A 9,801-nucleotide genomic window follows, 5' to 3' on the forward strand; every position below is an offset into this window, starting at 1 on the left:
CTCTATTCATTACAGAACATTCCTAGATGCAAAATGGCTCATGATTCCAACCAAAAATTTGAAAAAGTAAGCATCATACAGTTGGATTCCAAAGAAATGATCAAAATTACAAAAATTTAAGCCTGGAGAAATTTCAATATTCATCTAATGTAGGACTTTGTAGACCTTGATAAATTAGAATTTAGATTTAAAATAAGTATTTTGGTTTTGTTTGTAATTTCATATTCTATAGGATACTACAAAATTCTATTTAAGTATAGGGTTTAATTGACAAATTTACAAATGATTATGGCATTCTATTTGCCTAAAATATTCTTTCAAGTGAGGTATGATTAGAACTTAGCCAATAGATAATTCTAAGAATTCATGTTTAAAATAATGTGAATACTCTAGACAGAGTTGTCAACAAATGGATGATATTAATTTATAAATTTAGAAAAAGCAATATTTTGAGGCTTAGTTGTATGGAGAGAGTAATTGTGTGATATCTTCGTTCTTCTATCTATTCCTATCACATTAAGAAATTTCTTTAATTACGTGCCTCTCAATGAGAAAAATGTTAGGGTTGGGGTTTGTTTTTATTTTGTTTTTGTTGTTTGGTTTGTCCTAGGGCTTAATCTCTGGGCCTGGACACTGTCCCTGTGCCTGTTTTTGTTCAAGGCTACTGCTCTACCACTTGAACCTCAATGCCACTTGTGTCTGGCTTTTCGTGGGCAGTTTATTGGAGATAAGAATGTAAGGAACCTTACTTTCTGGGTGGGCTTTGAAACATAATCTTCAGATCTTAATATTCAGATATTCAGATCTCCTGAATATCTATCAGAGATTAATATATATAATATAATAAAATAAAAATAAATAATATTTGCAAGTGTTCTGATCTCAAGAATACCACTTGGAGAAAATGATGCAGCTCAGTTTATTGTGGTGTTCTTTCCAGATCAAAGAGGACATCACATTAGCAGAGGTGTAGGATTTTTTCACAATAGTGATAAGCTAGCCATGAGGTGATTTTAGGGAATTTTCTGGTGCACCTTTAAAGTTGGAAACTGCTGGGCTAGGATGACTTTATGGCCTAAAAACTTGGGATTGATGGTCATATATATAATAGCTTACTCTGATGAACAAATATTTACTCTTAAGGAACTAATTATTATAGATACTGCATAGATTTATCTTCTACCAGAATGTGTCTATTTTTTCTGGTGATTTTTAAATATGTAACCCCTCATTGGAAACTGCATGTATTGCAGAATTAAATAAAATACAAACAGTTGCTCTTTTGAAAGTCTCTGATACGGCATGTTCAGAATTTGAAAACGAGTAGTTGGTAGTCATAGGAATGTTGAAGAACATATATTCTGTCCTCTTAACAATTAGTCAGTTTTAAAAGTTAGGAGTTCCATAGAATTGAACTGTTTTCTGTTTTAGTATGAGACAATACTAAAATAATATTTTTTTCAAAATAATGGCAAGTATATTGTGAAAATATTGTTTAGTTTGATAACATTCAAGTTGATGTCCCTCTGATAAAGAAATTGGTAATTAATTAAAATTAGCAGCCAAAATGTTCATTTATTAAAAAGGTAATACACATAGAATAGAATTTACTGTACCACTAGAGTGAAATTATATTCTTTGCAGCTCATTTTTAATTCAATTTTATTGTCAAGTTGATGTATAGAAGGGGTTGCAGTAATTGTAAGGTAGTGAAATTTTTCTCAGACTTTTCCCAATACCTTACAAGTGTTAATGTAAATTTCCAACATGTTGTTTTGTGAGTACTGCTATTGCATTGGTTTGCCCTTTGTCCTTTGTTTTGCATTTTTTGTTCTTCTTCCCTTGCCAAATTAAGATAAATTTATATACAATACGCAGGATACAAAAATCAAATACAACAAGAGATAAACCAGAGGGGAAAACACAAAAGAAAAAAGAAATCATATAGTACATTAAAAAAAACAACCACAAAGAAAAGCCTCTGTTTCCATATCCAGGAGTTCATTTTGCTCAGCATCATCTTATATGGTCATATATACATAGCTATTGAGCCATTCTTCTCATCTGCTAGGACTATCCTAGATATTTCCTACTTATTACAAATGAGGAAAACCATGGAATCTGTTTCTTTGTGTATTGTTTATTTTACTTAATAGGATTTTTCCAAGTCTTTCCATTTCCTTATGAATTGGAAGCATAGAATTCCACCATGCATATATAAACCACATTTTGTCAATTTGTTCATCTACTAAGTGGCTTATTGGTTTAAAACCTGATTGCATGTAAGTATCACTTAGGGTCATTCAAAAATGACAGTTGCCACCTCACCAGATATACTAAAATCATGCTTTCTAAGTAAGTTAGTATTTCATGGTGGTACAAGTGTTGAGCTATCTGGATGAATCTAATGTATATCTTGCACTGAATTAGGCAGGAAGATATCCAATATCACATAGGATAAAAATGGTAGTGACAAAATATTTCCCTTGAGAAAAATATTGGAGGCTGCCAGAAATATGAAGTAGTTCAGATAATTTTGAAGAATTTAGAAATGCCAGCCCACATATGTCTCTTTAAATAAAAATTATGTAAGTAGAAGTGCAAAAGAAGGGGAGGAGAATAAAATAACTGACAGCAGTACATTGTTCCAAGTTACAGTATAAAAAGACATAATCTATAACTTCCAAGTTAAATAGAGACCAATATAATACATAGCACTTAATTTAGATACATGCAAAATATTTACTTGGCTTTTTCCCACTTTAATGCTCCGAAGTAAATGAATACTTTAAGAAAATTATGTGATTGTCATTACTTCAACCTGAACACTGTGATGAGTCCTCTTTTTCTCACTTTGCTCTTGTAAAATACTCCCTAACTTGATGTTGTTGTGGCTGATAGGAGAGCCAAAGTTAGGAGCTTCTACTTGTATGATTATGCCAGAATGTTTTAAAGCAGTTTTTTTCCCAAGGTATCCACCTACATTATCTGAAGCTGTACTTTGAACACACCCTCACAGCAGAGAACATTATTTGAAATTGTTCTTAGCATTTCCGTGGTACTTTCTACTTTGGGCCTTTGTATTTTTTTTCATGTTGCTTTTGAGTTCACAGTTGCTTTATTTCCATTTCATCTATACAAACTGCTGAGAACATTGTTCAACTACCACTTCTTGTTTGCACATACCTAGTCTATGTATGAAGGTACTTTGTCCGTGTTAAGCAATAGGGTAGTACTCACTCTCTGAGGAGAAAAGTTCCACAATATAACCCTATGTCCACTTTAGAGCATGTAGAATTTAAAGCATTTTGAGACAAACAGTGATACGAGAATTGAAAGACTTCTTTGGGACATTTTCTTGGAGCTCATTAGTTTACCCAGGAGAAATATAAATATCCACAAAAATTGGAGTGAATTACTAAGTATCCGTTTTAACACTAGATCCTAGATGTTGTGTTATTACAAGTCACCATTGTATTATTGTTACATCAGAATCCTTCCCTACTTGGAAATGTGTATGAGAAGATGAAAGAAAGGCATTAAAGCAAAATGCCATATCTATTTAGGCATTTCATCGTAGTGGTGAGAGTAATGTCTGAACTCTTCCATTCAATAATAGCTTGAAGTTTATAAGAGCACTTCTACATATAAGAATTTGTGGCAGGTTGATGGACAGTGTTATTACAACATGGAGATATCCTTAACAAGAACTTGAATTAAATAGAGCATATGGCAGTTATGATATGTCATGGCTAATGAGGCATTAGAAAATGCCTTCTAAAGAAGAATCAATTGGAGGAGTCTTCAGTAACATCAGTGAAGCTGCATGTTCAACCTAATATGTGGTGTTAGTTTTCCTACATTTATAACGGATAGGCTGATAAGTTATCCAAACATATCTAAAGATATTTCAGTAAAATTCAAAACGGATGTGGATAAATGGTTAACTCATTAAAACTCTAGGACAAATGAGTATTCTCTGGGCTGTAGTGCAATCTGTAATCTCCTAGCTAAACAAAGTTTTCAAAAATATTCATAGAATACCTCTAAGTAAAGTTCATGAGAGTTACATCTGTATAATTCTTCTAAGGTCAGGATAAAAGCATTTGTTCCCAACATTTAAAATAAACGGGATCTGTTGACTTCATGGATCGAGAATTTTATGGCTTCACATTCATATCTAAAAATTTCACCAATATGACTTATATCTCTACCAGTTCACCAAAACACTGTTCTTATTGAACTTGTCTATGTGTTTTTAGTTTTCAAATCCAAATAGCATATTTCCTTCAATATCTCTGTAACAGTTTTTACCTTTTCTTCCTGCAAATTCTTTCCTTTCTTTACTTCTGTAAATCTGTGTTTATTACTTTCTTGTTTCCTTAGTTATCTCTTTCTTCTAATCTTGTCCGCACTGGTGCTCACATTGCTCAGAACTTCTTTTGCCTCTTCCCTTTAATAATGCCTGATTTTGTTATTGTTTTTCATATTCATGGTTGTCGATATTTTGATGATGTCTAAACCGACCTATCTTTGCATCTGTTTAATATAAACTTTAGCACTATCAGAGTTTTTTTCCCTAAATCCATCATTTCCACTTGTAATCCTTATCACCAAGAATATCACTAACAGAGTTGCCTGGCCAGAGATATAGAAGCACTTTAGATTTCTTCTTACCTTTCTACTCCACCCATTAGATAAGATGAATGATCAAGATTTTCACAGTTTCTGTCTATAATATCATTTCTATGTAATCCTTTGTTGCCCTGACACCAGCCTGTTTCATGTAAACATCACTGGTCACCTAGTCTTAAACAACCTTTTACAAAGTATGTTTTTTATCCCCATAGTCTTTTCATATTGGTTCTCTCCATCACCAAATTACTGGTCTTTATATGTACACAGAGTGAAGAGCTCAGACAAAAGTTCTAGTATTAGGGCAGGGAAGGTGGCTCAGTGGTAGAGTGCTTGCCTTGCAAGCCTAAGTCCCTGGGTTCGATTCCTCAGTACCACATAAGCAAAAAGAAAAAAAGACGGAAGTGGTGCTGTGGCTCAAGTGTTAGAGCACTAGCCTTGAGCTGAAGAGCTGAGGAACAGCATCCAGGCCCAGAGTTCAGGCCCCACAACAGGAACCGCCCCCCAAAAAATTCTAGTATTATTATTTACTCACTACATTGATGGTTGGTCTTATATTTCTCATCTGTAAATGGATGTAATTTACCAAGAATATTGAAGAATATATTTTTTTACTTCTAGAGCAAGAAAAAAGAAAAGAGAAGAGTCCTTACATTTTCCACCTTGTCTTACAAATAAGGAAAGAGTCAAATTCAATTTGCTGGTATAAAGTCACAAATTGTTTCATGCAGAAATAAAAATAAATTTTACCTCCTGGCTCTAAGGCCTGTGTCCTTTTAAGGCAACTGTAGATATGTAAGTGGCATTATGTAAATTGTGTCATGTGTTTACAGTTTTATTAAAGATCATACTCTTAATATAACATTGGAAAACATAGGTTATTGAATAGTATCTATATGAGAATATCATTTGAACTAATCACACTAAGTTGAAAACTACATGTTAGTCCATCAAAATGTGGAAATAAATGATTTTATGTATAAGAAAACAATAAGACCAAGAAAAGTGAGGATACATTAGAGAGACTTCAGGAATAACATTAGTGTTTTTACTGTCTACCTGTTTATGTGATTGTATTTCTTGATATTGAAACTCTACTCTGGTTATTCTTATTGTATATAATCCAATGCTGTTTATTACTATGTATTCAGTGTAGGAAATCTAGCTTCAAAAATATCCAAATATTTTACTTTTCAATCACAACATTGTAATCATCAGGGTACACTGTGGTCATCAACATCTTCATAAAATTATTATTTGCAACATAAGTGCTAACTATTGAAAGTCTTATATGTCTATGATATTACTATTATTTGTTTTTTGATTAATAACTTTAATGTTACTAGTGTTATGCATCCATATTAAAATTTTGAACAAATAAAGAAAAAAAACCTGGGGCTGGGAAGGTGGCTAAGTGGTAGAGCACTTGCCTTGCATGCCTGAGGCCCTGGGTTCGATTCCTCAGCACCACATAAGCAAAAAGAAAAAAGCTGGAAGAGGCACAGAGGCTCAAGTGGTACAGTGCTAGCCTTGAGCTGAAGAACTGAGGGACAGCACCCAGGACCAGAGTTCAGGCCCCACGACCGGATCCCCCAGAAAGAAAGAAAGAAAGAAAGAAAAGAAAGAAAGAGAGAAAGAAAGAGAGAAAGAAAGAGAGAAAGAAAGAGAGAAAGAAAGAGGGAAAGAAAGAAAGAAAGAAAGAAAGAAAGAAAGAAAGAAAGAAAGAAAGAAAGAAAGAAAGAAAAAGAAAGGAAGAAAGAAAGAAAGAAAGAAAGAATCTGAACCATATCAGGTAGCTTGAATATGTGCTTATATCAAATTATGGAATAGATTTTTGAAGCATTGCAAATTCCTAACGAGTATGAATTAACTTCTTCTCTCCCTGTCATTACACAAAAATATTTAAGAGTTTGAACAGAATTTATTAAGTAATATAGTGTAAATGTTACTACAATATCATGTGCATATCTAAAATTTCCTTGAAAGTAATAAACTCTACTTTCTATTGAAATATTAGTTATTTTACTATAGGAAAATTTTAGAAAAATAGACTGTATATCTTTGAAATGAAAAAGGTAAAAATTAGTAGCATAAAATTTTTAGAGGAAATTTGTGTTCAGAAAAAAAATATATATGTATATAAAAGTTATGTGGAGAAAGCCATACTTTTTAGAGAGAATTTGTCATCAGAAATACATACATATATCTAAATTTATGTGTAGAATGATGTACATTATCGTGAAACAAACATCTTAAAACATAATTAAAATTTAAAAAAACATACATCAAACCATGGTCTGGTAACTCACACCTATAATTCTAGCTACTTTGGAGGCTGAGATTTTGGAATTGTTTTCAAACTAGTCCAGACAGAAAAGTACTTGTTAGATTCTTATCTCCAATTAACCACTAAAAAACAGGAATTAGTTCTGTGCTTCAAGTTGTGGAGTGCTTTCCTTGAGCATAAAAAGGCTTAGGGACAATGCCCAGGACTCGCAAACAACACCCACAACAACAAAATATATCACATTAATTTCACAAAAGGATCTTTTAACTGCTGTGAACATTTCTTAGAAAAATGAATACATGCCCTTGGAAAATATTAAGTAAAAATTACAGAATATTTATGTCTACGTTAAAGACATGACAATTTAGATTGTTTAAGATATTCAGGTAATGATTACGAATTCAGAATAATGATAAGTAGATAATATATTGGGACTGGTCATTTATTCTATTTTATGATAGAAATAAAATGATATTTGTAATGATTCTATAAAATTACCCTTCCTTAGTATTTGAATTATAATATGTGATAAACATTTTTAAATGATTTCCATAGAAAGGATCATTTGCTGAATGGTATCAATTCTTTTGTAATTTCAAGACAATTAAGAAAATTATTCCAAGGATGGTTCGCTGTAAGACTATTTTTGTTTTCTTCTTCTAGTGTTCATATGTTCATAGAAATTAAAATTCCAAAAATACAATGGATGTTGGCATTCAGGAACATCTTCATAGACACTAATATTGGACTCACTTAAGTGGAATTGTTTTATTTCATTTGTTGTTTTCATAAATAAATCAAGATGGTTGTATATTTTGTTTCTTTTCACTGCTAATGACTCTTATCTTGAGAATACAGTTTTTCCTAGCAAAGTAGAGAAAAACAATGGATTAAGCAAGTAATATATGCCTTTCATAAAATTCAGATGCATAGATTTGTGTCTTCTGTCATTTGCTAAAAGTTTCTTCCAGATAATATTATCACTTATAAGTGATATATAATACCTAGCTACTCCAGTTATCACATACACTTGTTGATTGAGCTATCTCTGTATACATTCAAAATAAACAAAAATCACATCTTTGTTTCAAAAACTGTTGTTGACAAAGTTTTTAGCCAACACCAAAAACATCTTTCTAGGTATTCTGCATATTATGTGAAGTATTTTTAAAAATAGTTTTTGTTGCTGACATGTAATTCACGTGCAATATATTATCTCCTTTTATTGTATACATTTTAGTGCTTTGGAAATGAATCGTACAATCATAGGTTTTCCAAGCCTAATTTTCACAAACTTGCATTTCTTCAAATAGAAATGCTGCAAACATTAAAACAGACTTTAAAATAGACATAATTCTTTTATTTCCAGGTATATTTTAGATATGAGACCCTTGTCCATTGTATGGCTAATGAAGATCTCCCAATGTGTGCGCTTTCTGTTGATCTTGTTAGCTATACCCTTTGCCATGAAGAAGCTCAGCAATTTCATGCAATCCCATTTGTCCCACCTCTCTTTGATTTGTTGTGTTTCTAGGTTTCTATTAAGAAATTTTCGGCCTGTACCAAGGAGACCTATGGTTTCTCCTATTCCATCCTATAATGTTTTCAGAATGCCTGCTTTGACTCTGAGGTCTTTGATCCATTTGGAGTTAATTCTGGTGCAGGGTGATATATAAGAATCTAGCTTTAGTTTTCTACAAGTAGTTAACCAATTTTGCCAGCACCATTTACTGAAGAGGCTGTCTTTCCTCTATTCTATTTTTTTAACTCCCTCATCAAAGATTAGATGGCTATATGTCTGTAGGTTCATTTCTGGGTTTTCAGTTCTATTCCATTGGTCCTGAGGTCTGTTCTTATGCCAGTACCAAGCTGTTTTGATTACTATGGCTTTGTAGTAGAGTTTGAAATTTGGTATTGATATTCCTCCAGCACTGTTTTTTTTCTGTTAAGGAATGTTTTTGATATTCAGGGTCTTTTATTGTTCCATATGAATTTTTGGATGGCCTCTCTTATTTCCTTGAAGAATGAGGTTGGAATATTGATAGGTATCGCATTGAACTCGTAGATAGCTCGGGAAATATTGCCATCTTCAGGATTCTTATCCTTCCAATCCAGAAGCATGGGAGGTTTTTCCACTTTGTGCCCAATAAAAAAGTGGGCTAAAGACATAAAGAGAAACTTCTCTGAATAGTAAAAAAGGATGGCCAATAGACACATGAAGAAATGCTCAACCTCCATAGCCATAAAATAAATGCAAATCAAAACAACATTGAGATACCACCTTACCCTAGTTAGAATGGCTATAATCAGGAACTTTAATAACAACAGATGCTAGATGTGTTATCAACAGAAGGGAACCTTACTGCATTGTTGGTGGGCATGTAAACTTGTTTAACCATTTTGGAAAGTAGTATGGAGGTTCCTCAAAAGACTCCACATAGAGCTCCCCTATGACCTAGCAATCCCACTTTTGGGCACTTACCCAAATGATCACAAATAAGACTATATTAAAGCTACCAGCACAACTATATGTATTGCAGCATTATTTACCTTAGCTAAGAAATGGAACCAACCCAAACATCTCTCAGTAGATGAATGGATCAAGAAAATGTGGTATATGTAAACAATGGAATTCTATGCCTCTATCAGAAAGAATGACATTGCCCATTTGTTGGGAAATGGAAAAACTTGGAAAAATAAGCCAGGTCCAAAGAAACATAGGTCCTATGGTTTCCCTTATTTGCAATAACTAGTATACATGTGACACAAACATTAACTGTCACACAAGTTGATGATAGGCGACATGGACCCCAAGATGAGGATTTGAATGTTTTATTTCTTTCTTGCGATTGTTTCTAACATATGTATAAGATGATTTC

This window comes from Dipodomys spectabilis, unplaced genomic scaffold, assembly GCF_019054845.1.
Source record: "Dipodomys spectabilis isolate Male_0828 unplaced genomic scaffold, ASM1905484v1 ptg000434l, whole genome shotgun sequence".
NCBI lineage: Eukaryota > Metazoa > Chordata > Mammalia > Rodentia > Heteromyidae > Dipodomys > Dipodomys spectabilis.